General features: G+C 37.0%; 1 protein-coding gene and 3 non-coding genes across 4 annotated transcripts in view; 3 read left to right on the top strand and 1 right to left on the bottom strand.

The window, feature by feature from the left end:
• LOC145668951 (calcitonin gene-related peptide type 1 receptor-like) overlaps positions 1-15,758 on the top strand; it is a 201,309-nt gene that overhangs the window by 107,479 nt on the left and 78,072 nt on the right. The window lies entirely within an intron of this gene.
• Positions 3,357-3,449, top strand: TRNAY-GUA (transfer RNA tyrosine (anticodon GUA)). Its single transcript has 2 exons — positions 3,357-3,393; positions 3,414-3,449. It is a non-coding gene; the product is annotated as a tRNA-Tyr (tRNA).
• Positions 7,390-7,471, top strand: TRNAS-AGA (transfer RNA serine (anticodon AGA)). The gene has a single exon. It is a non-coding gene; the product is annotated as a tRNA-Ser (tRNA).
• TRNAQ-UUG (transfer RNA glutamine (anticodon UUG)) lies at positions 8,164-8,235 on the bottom strand. The gene has a single exon. It is a non-coding gene; the product is annotated as a tRNA-Gln (tRNA).

The raw sequence follows: 15,758 nt of genomic DNA, 5'->3' as shown, positions 1-15,758 counted from the left end.
TACAGCACATACAGCTCGCCATCCATGAGATTACTGCAAGAGGTTTTTGGAGATCGAATAATTTCAAAGGAATTGTGGACACCTCGGTGTCCTGACTTGTATCCTCCGGATTTTTACTTCTGGGGTTATGCAAAGAATTCTGTTTATAAATAGAACCCCCACACGCTACAAGAACTCGAAACAGCTATTCAAGATTTTGCTCATAGCACTCCACATGAACAACTTTTGAAAGTATGTGAGAACAAGAAGAAACGTGTGCAAGCATCTTTGGAGGCTCATGGGGGACATTTCCAACATTTGCTGTGAAAATGTGTGTGTATAAATTTTGAGCAAAATAATTTTTTCGTTGCTTTGAATATGTGACAATTCAGGTGTATAGAGACTTTTTGAACGCTCTGTATAATTAGTTTAGCAGAATAATAATAAGCAACCATTTTTTCTAACGCATAGGGATGAACACGAGCCAAGCTAAAACTCGACTCGACTCGAATTCAAGTCGAGCTTCGACTCAAGTCAAGGGTAATATCCTTGAGTCGAGTGCCGAGCCGATATAGTTTTTCGCGTCGAGTTTCGAGTCCAGTCGAATTTGACAAATGGCTCGTTCGTTTTAAGTCGTCTTGAAGTCATGGCCTGATTACACTGGAAAATGAAAGCCATGGAATACTTTTAGTGTTGCTCACGAGAGGGGACACTGCTCGCATCTCGTTTAGTCTCGATAACGAGACTACACGAAATTTTTTATAACAAGCTCAGCTCGGCTCGACTCAACTGAGAAGATGGCTCGAGCCGGCTCACTTGGGGTGAACCATCAGCTCGAGCTGGCTTGGTAGGGATGAGCCATTTGCTCGGTTCGGCTCAACAAAGCCGAGAGCTCTAGCCGAGTCGGTTGGGTGAGCTGTTGGCTCGGCTCACTTCTCGGTTCGGGTCGATAGTGAATGAGCTGTGAGCTGAGTTGCTCGAGTCGTTGACAATTCTAAACCCGGGCCGAGCAGTTTTCAAGATATTTGGCCGGTGCCCTATAACTTTTAACAGTGTTTGGCTCGAGCCCGAATATTCAACCTAGACCCTTAATCCAAATTCAGAAGCTCGTGAACAAATGTCCTTGACTCGTAGACTTCACGACTACCGAGTTTGGCAATCAACTACTTTCTTAGTATTCAAATACAAACCGCTTATCTTTCTTTTTATATACAGTGTTCTTATAATAATAATAATAATAATAATAATAATAATAATAATAATAATAATAATAATAATAATAATAATAATAATAATAGCGGTAGTAATAGCAATACGGAAAATTGAAGTCATAATTCTTTTCACATTTTTAAAGTTTCGGGCCTAAAAGCAACGCGTTAGTAACGCGTTACTTTCGAAGTAAAGTAGCAGTTACTTTTGGGGGGCAAGTAACGCGTTACTAACGTGTTACATTTTAAGAGAAAGTAAAGTAACATGTAACGCGTTACATTTTTACAAGTAACTTACCCAACACTGCTATCATGTTAGTGGACAAGATGGCCCAGTGGAAAAGTGCTTACCTGTGGTATCTGTCGGGTCCCTGGTTTAATCCCCGGCCAACTAGGTTTGTGGTGGACAGCATCGTATCCGTGGGTATTCTCAATTGTTCCCGTTTTCTCCCACTTTTTCATTCCACCAATTATTCCATCACCATTCATTTGCTTTAATCATCCGTCTCCCTTAGCTTGTAGGGCTTAATCGTGGGACGTTAACTTATTTCATTTCATTTTTCTACTATCATGCCAAGAATGATCCTGATTGGGTAAGTTGGGTTGAATATTAATTCCAGTCCGCTTCTAACATTGATTCCCAAAGATCAGAACAGTAATATATATCCTATTGATTGATTGGAAAAGTAAAATTGACAGCTTATGCACCGAAAGAAAATTACCGGTATAAAGTGCACGAGTGTTAATAATAGTAAGCTAATAAAAAAAAAATATTCAGTGAATTTATGATATGATGATTTTTTGTACTTATTTTCATTTCATTATTATTATTATTATTATTTAAATTATTTTATTATATTACCCTACGCCAGCTAAATTCCTCCACCACACCTTCATCTAATTTGCCGCACTTTTCGTCCACCGTTCGATTCCCGGCGCAAACCCACGTGGTTCGGATCTACGTCACATATAGCCCTGCTGCTGAAAGGGGTGCTAAACTCAAAACAAAATAAAATAAAATATATAACTGGGATATCTTCTTATCAAGAACCAAATTCGAACTAAGCTTTAATAATAAATGTAAATATCGAAAAAAAATTTCAAATATCGATCAATAAAATTGTCGATACAGATACATCGATATTTAAAAGTACATCTCAACTTAATGTATATTTTAACAAAATATCTTGCTCAACAGGGAGTTTAAATCTCTCATCACCCTTGCGTACGCCACTGGTATAATCCACTCCACTAATGATCTCTTTTTACTGTTAGATACTGTTGCTCTAAAGACGGGAACATTGTGACAACCCAGCGAAAATATTTCGTACTAACCTATAAAGAAAAAAGTAATAGATGCGTGGAAAAAGTACGAAAATTTTATCTGCTCCCGTTTCACAATATTTGTGACATGTTACTATATTAATATTTTATTAGAATGTTTTCAGCAGCTTCCTCTCCCCTGTGGGCGTGGGAATGACCCCCACATTCTTGAAAGTACCCCCGACTTTCACTTTTAAAAGTCAAAATTCGATAGAAACTGTACAAACCACTTACACCTTCCCAAATATGACTTTACATCCCGAAACTAATAATCCTGGCGGAATCCCTACTTAATTGTCGTGTTAGAACTCACTGTAAAACCACTAAACTAACACAAGTATGACTATACAGGATGTCGGGAGAAAACAAGAAATATCATAAAATGAGCTTATTGAGAAAATCGAATTTTAATTTCTTAATAGCCTACTGTTTACACGGACCACCAAATATATAATATTGTTTACTGTGGTATTTGTTAGTTGGACGGCCTACCGGACGGCACCTATGTCCCACTTCCGCTCTTGTAAATACCACAGCTGCAGAAAAAGCACGAAAAAGTTACCAGGAACAGTAAAAATTTTCGTACATTGCTAAATTTTCATGAGATATCTTTTTCTCTCACGAATGTATTTATAAGCAAAGGAGAGGATGAGAAAAGTACTAGATTTCTTGGCGAACGTATTAGAACACTAAAATATTAGAAAAGATACTAAATCTAGTACAAAAATACTAGCGGTGGTCACACTGGATGGGAAACAGGAACCGTGGAACGATAAAATCCGTAGAACGAAAGATAAGCAAGTAGCACTTCTAGAAAGTAGAAATCATAAATGCACACAGCAGCTTCCTCTGGTAGCTCAGTTGGTAGAGCGGTGGACTGTAGGTGCTTGATAAGAAACAGTAATCCATAGGTCGCTGGTTCAAATCCGGCCCGGAGGAAAGATTTTTTCCTTGTTTATAAATCTACCTAATTAAATTAAGTAGGTTTCACTGTTATTTGCCTTTTCAACATTAAGGTCATATGAGAAGAGACTCTACAGCTTAACGTCGAATCACAATCACATGAACTCTTACCAGAAATCAAGCTCTGACACCTGAGCCACAAGGAGCTCTTATTGAAATCTGTTATGTTTCATAGTTCACTATTAGTTGTAATACAGATAAAGTTTTCATCCATCTTCTGTGGATTCAAATGCTTAGATGATTTTCGTCGATGAAACATAATTGAAGACTGTCATTATAAGATTATCTGTAGTAAACTTGACATCACATTGTTAATTAGTATGGACTGACGTCTTTTGTGCACATAGTCAATTCAATTATGTTGTTAGTAACGATTGTTGGTTGCAATCACGGGTAAAGTGGATCAAAAAAGTAGGGGGGCGCAAGATATCACTTCGTCTCCCGTGCTTATCTTTTCCCATCGTATTTTTAGGGAGTGAAAGTACGCTATATAGGTATATCTCTGGAAGTTGGGAAACGGCGTTCTAACGCGTTCTCTTTATTTTACCCCTGGTTGCAATGTTGACTACTATAGAACAAAAACGGTAATAGACAACAAAATCCAGTTTTTGGAATCGATTCAGTGTCTCAGTAGCGGATTTAAGAATCTTACGGTCTTAGACAATTTACGCCCGAGGTATTATTAGTTGAGTATAGGTCACTAATGGTACTTTTTCAACACCGTACGAAGGACATTAACTTGTGCTTTGCAAACACACTGGAACAATTGGAGTTTAAAACATCCAGGGGAAGGAGAGGGGATAATTGTTGTAAATCCAAGATTGTCCCGGCTAAATCGGGACATCTGGAAGCCCTGGGTAAGGCTGAAGATGGAATTGATTCTTGAGACACTGGAACGTTGAATTTCCGACTAGGCAAACAAGGTAAATTATCTAAGACCGCATTAAAAAAAAAAAAAAAAAAAAAAAAAGTCTACATTTGGAACAACTTCAATAGCGGACCAATTATCACCGGGTGATGTAGTGGCGGACAAGGGGCTTCCGTCCGTAAATTGCCTATGGCAGCACTATTCCTAATTCTGTACTAAGACGTTGAATCGATCCGAAAACAGAATGTCGTTCCCAAGGGCGCCGATCCGGGCCCCCAAAGCTCATTTGGGCCCCTATTGTATTTATAAATATACAATATTTGGCATAATTTGAATGCAATTTGTCTTAAAATCCTCATATATATACCTTCTGTATCTGAATGCCCCCCTAAACTTACAGATAAATCGGTGCCCTTGGTCGTTTCATATTACCGTTTTTGTTCTTTGGTGATGAAACTTGCAACCAAAAATTGTTACTAACAACATAATTGAATCGATTATGTGCACAAAAGACATCAGTCCACAATAATTAACAATGAGGTGCCTTCCAACTTTTATTACAGATGATCTTATAATGACAGTCTTCCTCTGGATGTTTTAAATTCCTTCCCTCCTTCCCCTGGATGTGTTAAACTCCAATTGTTCCAGTGTGTTTGCAAAGCACAAGTTAATGTCCTTCGTACGGTGTTGAAAAAGTACCATTAGTGACCTATACTCAACTAATAATACCTCGGGCGTAAATTGTCTAAGACCGTAAGATTCTTAAATCCGCTACTGAGACACTGAATCGATTCCAAAAACTGGATTTTGTTGTCTATTACCGTTTTTGTTCTATAGTAGTCAACATTGCAACCAGGGGTAAAATAAAGAGAACGCGTTAGAACGCCGTTTCCCAACTTCCAGAGATATACCTATATAGCGTACTTTCACTCCCTAAAAATACGATGGGAAAAGATAAGCACAGGAGACGAAGTGATATCTTGCGTCCCCCTACTTTTTTGATCCACTTTACCCGTGATTGCAACCAACAATCGTTACTAACAACATAATTGAATTGATTATGTGCACAAAAGACGTCAGTCCATACTAATTAACAATGTGATGTCAAGTTTACTACAGATAATCTTATAATGACAGTCTTCAATTATGTTTCATCGACGAAAATCATCTAAGCATTTGAATCCACAGAAGATGGATAAAAACTTTATCTGTATTACAACTAATAGTGAACTATGAAAAATAACAGATTTCAATAAGAGCTCCTTGTGGCTCAAGTGTGAGAGCTTGATTTCTGGTAAGAGTTCATGTGATTGTGATTCGACGTTAAGCTGTAGAGTCTCTTCTCATATGACCTTAATGTTGAAAAGGAAAATAACAGTGGAACCTACTTAATTTAACTAGGTACGTAGATTTATAGACATAAAAGAAACCATTTATAGACATAAAAAAATGGTTTAGAATGGTATCGACTCACAACCAGTCTGAATCGCTTCTTCTCTCATGACATTCAGCATAGCTTGTTTTGCGGCGTAGACAATGTTCTTCAGCGTTTCTCTAAGTCTAATGGCGTTAGATCGGGAGATGTGTGTGGATACTCAGGACTTCCTCGTCAGCCTATCAACCTTTCAACAAATATTTCACCCAGGAATTGCCGCACCTCCCGATAGAAGTGTGGCGGTGCGCCGTCTTGTTCAAATAATCTCCATTTGGGTACACAGTCTTTTATCTCTAACATCTTAAAGTACTCTACACATGTCACTGTTCGTTTAAAAAAGAATGGTCCGACAAGTTCCTCTGACAAACATACCTTCAGCACACTGATAACCCAGGAAGATCAACAGTACGTTCTTCTATAACATAGAAATTATCTCTTGCCCAGTACACACATTGTGGCGATTGATAGTTCCATTTCAATTTCAAAGTCGCCTCATTAGACCAAATAATGAAATCAGTCAACTGTTGATTATCTCAAATCCATTCACAAAGTTGGAGGCGATTATCCAGATCGCCCTCATTGAATGCATGAAGCAACGTGGGAATATAGGCTACCCATTTTGCTTGTTTTAAAATACAGTGAACACTTTATTTCCTTACAGATTATTCGCTTTTGATTTGAATGAAAGTTTAGCACAGGGGATGGAAGCTATTCTTGGCACGATGAATCAATTGAAAAAAAAATTAAAAAAACAACTTATCGGTATTTCTTAATATTTTTGCTCTGAGAACTGTCAGCGGACGTAGAGAACCGTTTAATGAGAAAAAATGAAATGAATTCTTTAAGTTTAACGTCCCACGGTTATGCCGGTTAGGCTAAAGGAGACGGTGATAATGAGAAATGAAGAAAGTAGGAGGAAACGAGATAACCCCGAGAAAACAGCGAGCACGGTGTTTGTCCACCACAAAGTCCACACGACCCGAGTTGGGATCGAAGCAGGGACCCCAAGCACCGGAGGTGAACGCTCTACCACTTTTTTTGTTTTTTAAAAAACTTCCTGACTTTTTTTCTACTTCAACCACTTTTCAGGACTACTAGACACGACAGGGACACGAACACAGAAACACCGAGGACAGTTAAAATTCCACCCTTGCTACTACAGAGTGACTCGAACCCCCAATTGGCTTCACCTGGCGATCATCAGCTAACGCTTCAGACCGCTCGGCTACACCCACCGGCTACCACTGAGCCACTGCGGCTCCCACCATTTAATGAGACTTCCGATACTTATGTTTAGCAGAGTTTGGAAGTCTATTATTATTATTATTATTATTATTATTATTATTAATAATAATAATAATAATAATAATAATAATAATAATATAATTAATAATAATAAGTCGTAATAAATAATTAGAATATATGCGGTATACGTAATATAAATGAGTTTGTAATTCAGAATTACTGTTATCTACTTTTATTATTATAATTTAATCTGAGTCAAATCCAAACTCCTTCGTCTATTACACACGCTAAGTTGCTTTCCGTGAAGAAAACTATCTTTTACTTAACATTCCTCAATTTCTTTATGTTTCAGTTAACCACTTAAGTAAGCAGTCGTGGCCGAGTGGTTAAGGCGTCTGACTAGAAATCAGATTCCCTCTGGGAGCGTAGGTTCGAATCCTACCGACTGCGGTTTGTTTTAATTTTGTAATAATGGTTTATTTTGCATGGATATTATTAGAATGTAAACATTATTTATTGAATTTTATTTGTATAACGAAAAGTATGTCAACTATTTATAATTGCCGTAGGGATATTACTTCAAATATTTAGCATGTAAACGGATTAAGGTCAGGGGCGTCATTAAGGGAGGCAGGGAGGGGCATTTCCCCTCCCCATGAGTTTGAGATTTATATAGATTTTATCAAATGAGTGAAAAACGCGAAATTTTACTTATATCGAGGGGTTTCCCCCTCAAGCAAAATCTGAAATGACGCTCCTGATTAAGGAATAAGATAGTTGCTTAGGTAGTGAACACCCAAAGACTCTTTTTTGATGATAAATATAAAACCAGCTGTATTAGTGAACATTTTGTGGTAGCGAAAATTCTGTTATACGTCAAAATATCATCTTATTGAATATTGCACAAACCCATAAAATTATTATTAGTAGTATTATACTTCTAACGATGATAATCTCTGCGAGAGAAAGAATGTGAATACTTGTTCACCTCAGAAAATACATTATTTTAAAAATAATCATAAATTTCTATTATATGATGAAATTGAATCAGCTTACTTTAAGAAGATGATTTTGTTAACAAGCAACAATGTATCATCAGTAAGAGCTGAATACAAATTTCGGTAAGAAGAAAATAACATTCAAGGTTCCACCGAGATTTGAACTCGGATCACTGGATTCAAAGGCCAGAGTGCTAACCATTACACCATGGAACCACGAACTGTGAGTGTTTTCTACCTTGAGTATTAAGGAAGTACCGTGGACTCTTGTTAACTACACTTTCTTTAATCGTGTATCTTATCTTCCAGGAAATAAGTCGTTTTCATTGTCAGCTCCGCTATGAGTCTGTTTTTATCAAGGATTTTATAAAATAGAGGATCTGGCGATATGTATCTTTATCCTATTAAATTAATGAAGCCAAAAAACAACCGAGCATCGACAAGTGTGATTGGCTACTCTCGTTTTCACCATCGTCTGATTGGCTACTTTTGTTTCCACCATGATTGTTGGCTCAAAATATTGCAATCTTATTGGGTGGAGTGGGCAGAGTAGGGGTAGTGAAACTGTGATGTATGGCTTCAAGATTTTGCTGTAAGGGCAGATCCTCTATTTTATAAGATCCTTGATTTTTATCCCGATATTGTTTCGACACCGTACATAAGTGTCTCGTTTGAGTGATGGTCTAGTCTGCTCTATTTAATGTCTACGAAATTTCTGCTTACGGAAGTAAAACTTATTAAATTGTGATTTAATCCTGTAAGAAGCCTAGTTTAATTATTATAGAGGTGCTATACAATTCAGAGGCTATACAATGGTGATTTTTGATTTAACCATAGCCCCTTTAGGGAGCTGAAGATGAGGGATATGTTGTTCTTCTCATTGGTCCAGCAACTAGTTTGTGTGCCTTTGGAACACGAGATTCCGGTTCGATTCCCGATGGGAGAGTCTTCAAATTTCAGCGCAATAGAGTGGACGTGTCATGTAGCCTACGAGATGAAGAGAACGATACTTTTCAATCCAAGCACCACCAGTGTCATAAGAGATGGATTAAAGAGTAAAACTTGGAAAAGTACCTATACAAGAAGGAATTTTTTATTTTCCAACGAAATTAGAAGCGAAACTAAAATTTTATAAATGTATGCAAATTCAGTTTAATTGATGAGAACAAGAATAGTATACATCCAAAACACTGCTATTTAACCCCATACCCCTTCGAAAAAACTTTTTAAACGCATTTAGGAATTTCATAAACCAAAAGGGACATTCAGAAACTTCACATATTAGCACTGGCGCAAGTTCTGGGGAGAATGAGGAGGACATGTCCCCTCTAATCTTGGAATTGAGGGGAACTATCCTCCCAATAATCTGATTTCAAAAGTGTTTTTTTTTTGGGGGGGGGGGAGAAATGTGATGATTTGTGTCCGATTGCCACAAAAGAAAGTGAGATGAAATTTATGTTCCTCCAGAATAAGCCTCGAGTCTGCCCGCCTCCCAATGTTGAAGATAACTCTGCTCCCCTGATCCTCTAACAGCATTGTTTTTCAACATCATAAATATTTTGAACATCGCTAAAAAAAAAAAGAGAGAGATTATGGGAACGGTCTTACCCATCCCCCCTAGTGTTGAAGATAGATTTGTGCCGGTGCTAATTACACAGAGGGTTTGTTGTTGTATAGGTATGGAAAGTAGTCAGTGAAAAGGCCAAAAAATTTGAAAGATATCACCTACAAGAATTTCTGTCAAAGTTAAATCTGTTTCGTAGAATACAATGGGAATTTGAAACAAAAGTTGAAATTGAAGTGTGAAACGTTTTAAAGTCATAAGAAAAGATAAAACTGCGAGAAGTCGGCTTTAGCCTCTAATCGGGGTTACTTTGCAACGGTCCAAAGTAACCCCTTAAATAGGAAATTACTACTGCTGGTACCTCCTGCCTTCTAACTGTAGATAGATTTCCTATTTAGGTAGATGGCGGAATGAATTTCTTGTTGGAAAATAAATTACGAACAGTGGTGGATCCAGATAATTAGTTTGAGACAGGCTTCACTCAGAAAAGCTTAGTTTTTAAGAAAGCACTAGACTCTTTTTTGGAGGTGGGGCTTGAAGCTTATACGCATAGGAATGACTAATATTAGATTAAAAAAGAAAGAAAGAAAGAAAGAATGCAATTTGGGTGGGCTTCAACCTGGAAGTTCTAAACCCCGTAAATATTCCACTGATTACGTTTGGAATGATATTCTCGGATATAAAGAGCAAAAAAGGAAAATCAGTTCACCTGGATTCTTTTGTGTTCCTGAGTTGGCATTTTTGTGGAGTATATGTTAAACTATCAGAATGCGGTTCCTGTACCGGTACCAGGAAATACATAATTTTCTTTACAAATGTCGATAATTCATACTAAGTACTGATACTGACAATATTTATAGACTGCATGCAATTTTGTGTAGGAAGTGAAATGTATAAATACTGAAGGGAAAACATTGCACAGAAACATTATGTTCATTTGTTGAACATATATATATATATATATATATATATATATATATATATATATATATATATATATATATATATATATATATATATATATATATATATATATATATATATGTGTGTGTGTGTGTGTGTGTTACACATGGAATTACTTTGAACCAAAGTTTATATTTCAATAACTATGGTCATACTGAATGTTTATGCACTTCCACAAATATTTTCCTTATTGTGGCGGGCCGGCGGTATGCGTTTGCGTAGACCGGCACCCACACAAGAGAGTTTTGTAATTTACCAAAATACTTCTAATTAGTCAACCAAAGTTTCTGCGAAACACCAACTATAACTCGAGCGGCAAAGTTATACTGGAAACAGGAACTCAGCTAACAAAACAGTCTGAAGAATCTTAGTATTACACGGTAGCGTTGGCCGTGGCCAAGACTTATCTTCTAATGGAAACAATGGAATCGTTATCCTGATTAAGGTTTGATAACCAACAATCCTTTGGGATATCTCTTGAAACAAAACTCGACAAATATGTTCCTTGCAGTAAGCCTGCAATTTATTGGCTCTAAGCAAATTACAAGAACCAGAGCCGGGGCGATAGTGTAAGTACTGTGTCTATATATAAAAGAGTTTTAACTTACGTGGCGACGTTCCAATAGGTAGTAAAAATAACTCACTAAAAATCACTGATAAACAAACAAACTTGACTGTAGCACTTTTCACAACATAAAACAAAACTGCACTAGACTGGGAGGGCACGAATCAGTCCTAGTGGGTGGTAGGTAAGAGGTATACTATTTGATCTACCGGTCTGCGAACAGACATCAAATAGGGTAGGCTACCAGAGGTTAGGAACAGGTTACCGTTTGATCTACCGGTCTGCGAACAGACATCAAACAGGGTAGGTGTAAAGGTTACCGTTTGATCTACCGGTCTGCTAGGCAGACATCAAACAAAGTTGGTTACCAGAAGGAATTAAGGTTACCGTTTGATCTACCGGTCTGCGAACAGACATCAAACAAGGAAGGTGTAAGGGTTTACCGTTTGATCTACCGGTCTGCGAACAGACATCAAACAGGGAGTAACTATTTGATTACCGGTGCGTTTTAGGCCAGCTAAGCAATAAACTTAGAGTCTGTCAAAACACACATCAAATAGGGGTGCGACAGAACTTTAGCCGTCAACTTCCTAAGCTTGCCAGCAGTTTCTGGAGCGAGTCCGGGCTGAAGCGAAACTTGCGGAAGTAGATTGCCAAGTTCGGAAGGAAGTAACTTTAGCCGTCAGTTTCCTAAGCAGACCAGCAATTATGGGAGAACCCTGGCTGAGCCATCTTGCTTTCAGAAACAGATTGCCAAGTTACTGTGAGGATTAGGTAGGGTAGTACTTTGACCGTCAGTTTCCTAAGCCGACCAGCAATTATGGGAGAACCCTGGCTGAGCCATCGAGCTTTCGGAAACAGATTGCCAAGTACTGGGTAAACCAAGGTAGTGAGGTAGGTAACCAAGAGATTGAGTAGGCAGGCCTCCGTAGAGGCAGAGAGGTCGAAGGCAGAAGGATGGACAACTAGAGACTTCTTCGTGATAAGTTCCTGAACTGAAACGTGCCTAACGAATTGCGTACTCCTCGTAGTCTGCACGTCTCTGAGGGGTTCAGGAGAGGGACGTTGTCCGACGAGAGAGGCCAAAACATGCGTTTTTAAGGGCCTCGGTCGGAGGTGCAAGCGGCACCAATTTACGGTCTGTGTGCAAAATAGTAACGTGAGCAAACGTTGCACGAGGACCGTAAGGTCAGAGGTTGAGCATGCGTGGAGATCTAAAAAGTACCTAGGGCGGAGCCCGAGGGGGACCAGTATCCTGAAAAGAAAGATTATTGGCTTTGCACACGATTTCGGGTGCAGATGACCTCGGAAGAGTTCCACTCTGAGGGGTGGAGCGACTAACTATTGGAACGAGCCATGCCATTAACATCTAGATTGGCTAGAACAAGGTGCCTTGGGCGGAGCCAGGCAAAAGATAAGATTTTGTGTGTGCGCATGCGTGTGCGTGTGATGTGTAGTCCTTGAGTTTAGGTGTGTGAGCCCCTTTCTCTGGAAGAATGATATTACATCGAGATATTACAGAGAATGGTACAAATAGTATCTTAAACTATAAACATATACTAAACATAAAAGATTTCAAGTAATAAACTTGAAAGGTTTTATACATAATGAACTCAAGACCCTTCAATAGTTTATCTTACTTGTTTTCGACCAAAGACACACATATATATTTAATGTTCTGAAGAACGAAAAAGAATCTTCTTTCAGAAGCAAAAATGACATTTTAAAGATACACAAACTATATGGGTTTTCTTAACAGTATTCTACCACTAATAATAATAATCTAACTTGTTAAAAGACTACATCAATATAGAAAAAAAAACTAAGCTTCTGTATCGAACCAGAAGGGGAGAATGTTTATCTTAACTGCTGTTGACCTACAGGTCAGAAAGGGGGAACTCGGTGAAGGCAGACAGGATGTCTGGTTTCCAGCTAGGAAAAAAAAGAACACTCAACACGAATTTGTATTTTAAAAGAAGTAAATGAAATACGAATTCTGTTGCAGTTTTAAAAATGTAAAAAAAAGAAATAATTATTCGCAAAAAATAGTTTGCGAATTTGCGGCCCCACTACAGTCCTTCCTCCTAGGGAAAGAAAAATTTTAACTGTAAGCCAAAAATTTAGATTTTAACTGTAAGGCAAAAATTTTTCGTACTAACTACAATCAAAGTAAAAAAAAAATTCCAAAATTAAATTTTAACGATAGTTCCTGGACCTAGTAACTCTCTGATTGAGATGAGGTGAATCATCCTCTTGTGATTCCTCGTTAAAAGTTATTTCACCAGAAGCAGCTCGATAAGTAGCATTAAGAGCTGGACTATTTGATTGTACACCTGCAATGATTGTTGGCTTAAAACATATGGTTCTGATACAGTCTGAATTACACCATTTATTCCTATGTCTACAACAATTAAACTTAAAACTACAATACACACAAAGAAATATCAGAATAGTAAACATGATTATATAAGTCAAAATAGAATAAGAAAATACATGATTACTTTGTCTTATCTGCCATTCTTGTTCATTAATTAATTTTTCAACATCCTCAACACGATGGCTGGCATATTGTAAATCTGTAACTTTGTGTATGATATGATTTAACGGCAAAGTAAATTCCATATTCTTAATATTGATCTTTGAGTTTGAGAATATACAACAATCAATGCTATCATTTAGTAGTGGAAGCAAATCTTTACTTGTACTGTTACTTACATATATTTCCTGAGAACTGATTAAGGAATTTGGACCATAAGCTTTACAGTTTTTATCTAAAGTTAATTTTCCAGTTTTATGAATCAAAACAGTTTTCGACACATCATTTCCACAAACTATTGTTAATTTTTCTGGGAATGGCGAAGCAAATAGCCATTCATTATTATCTAATGAAATCCATAAAATATTTCTTAATTCTACTATACGTTTGTTACAATCTGCTGGAATTGATTTAACAAAATCAATAAGTTTTACTTCACAGTCTTCATTACTATGTGTAGGTTTTAACGGAAATGTTTGTTTGCAAACCCTTGAAAATGAAGTTAATTCCTTACAAGTATTAAACATATGTTCATCAATTTTACCATAATATTGTTTCGATACTTCAATAATCAAATACGGATTTTGAGGCTGTATAAAGAAATACTTATTGTCTTTAAGCTCAGTTGGAAATGGAATTAATTTATACATATTAAATCTTAAACCATCAGTCAAAGGTAAACTAATAACATAACCAAGAATTTTCTGATTGATGAAAACAATGGATCTAGATGTTTTTATTAATGTATAACATGGAATTTCATAAATGTTTGACTACAAGTATTGACTACGTTTAATAGACAACACAGTGTCATGAATAGTTTTCAAAAGACTATTTGATAATAATTAACATATGAAATGACATCTGATTTAATTATCGTAAATAATTAAATAAGAGTCATTGATAATTAACATCGGAAATACCAAAATTAGAATTTTTAGATTAAATGTATGAAGTTAATTAAATATTCCTCTTTGGTTTTTCACCATGTATATATTTTTTGTTTTGCTCAACCTTGTGGAGTTTTCGGGTGTTTACACTTAATTAAAGTTCTAGATGAGAATGCCCAGAACATATAACCAAAAGTTTTTTTTATATATATATAATCAAGCAGGCAGACAAGGAGAGAGGGTGTCTCATGATGGCTGCGAACAAAAATGGAAACTACACTACTTACTAATAAAGTCTACTAATATGATCTACTAATAATATAACTTTAACCTATTAGCATGAACTACAAATGTTTTTCTTCGATTAGCAATAGTACAATTAACACCTTTAACTTTAACTACTTTGTATGGACCGATCCACTGTGAACCCAATTTCTTGGATCGTCCTCTTCGAACAGATTCATCTTTAAGTAACACTTGATCGCCTGCTTTAAACAATTGTTCTTTATGAGAGGCGGTCTTATCATATTGTTCCTTGTTTTTAACCTTAGCTTGTTTCAGTTTTGATCTAGCTAACTCGTAACTGTTCTGAAGCTTCTGCTTTAGGGTTTTGATGTAATCATCATACGCCTAATTAATGTCGGTAGTTTGTTTCTGTAATATACCAGGGATGTTAGCCATCCGGCCAAACATCAACTCGTGTGAAGTATAGTTAGTTACTGAATGCGGAGTTGTATTATAAGCAAAAGCAGCGTATGGCAACCAGACGTCCCAGTCCAGTTGGTTTTCAGACACATAATGCCTCAGATACTCAGCAAGAGATCTATGAACTCTTTCAACGAAGTTAGTTTGAGGGTGGAATGCACTAGTATGTAGTTTCCTAATCTGGAACATGCGACACATTTTCTTAAAGGTATCGCTCATAAAATTAGTTTCTTGATCGGTTAAAATGGTTTGGGGTATACCGAAAACACAAACAAATTTCGTCACAAAGGCTTCAGCTACGGTTTCTGCATCTTGTTGCTGTAGGGGAATGGTCACTAAATATTTCGATAATTCATCTTGGCATGTTAAGATGTATTTGTTTCCGAGAGAACTCTCAGGAAACGGCCCTACAAGATCTAAAGCGCATTTCTCAAATACTACATCAGGAGTGGTGGTCAAAACCATAGGAAGTTTGACATTAGGTTGGGTGAGTTTGTTCTTTTGACACGACTCACA

This window comes from Thermobia domestica, chromosome 13 (genome assembly GCF_964235325.1).
Source record: "Thermobia domestica chromosome 13, izTheDome1.hap1.1, whole genome shotgun sequence".
Lineage (NCBI taxonomy): Eukaryota > Metazoa > Arthropoda > Insecta > Zygentoma > Lepismatidae > Thermobia > Thermobia domestica.
Note: the sequence above shows the minus strand (reverse complement) of the source record. Positions and strands in the feature narration are given on the sequence as shown.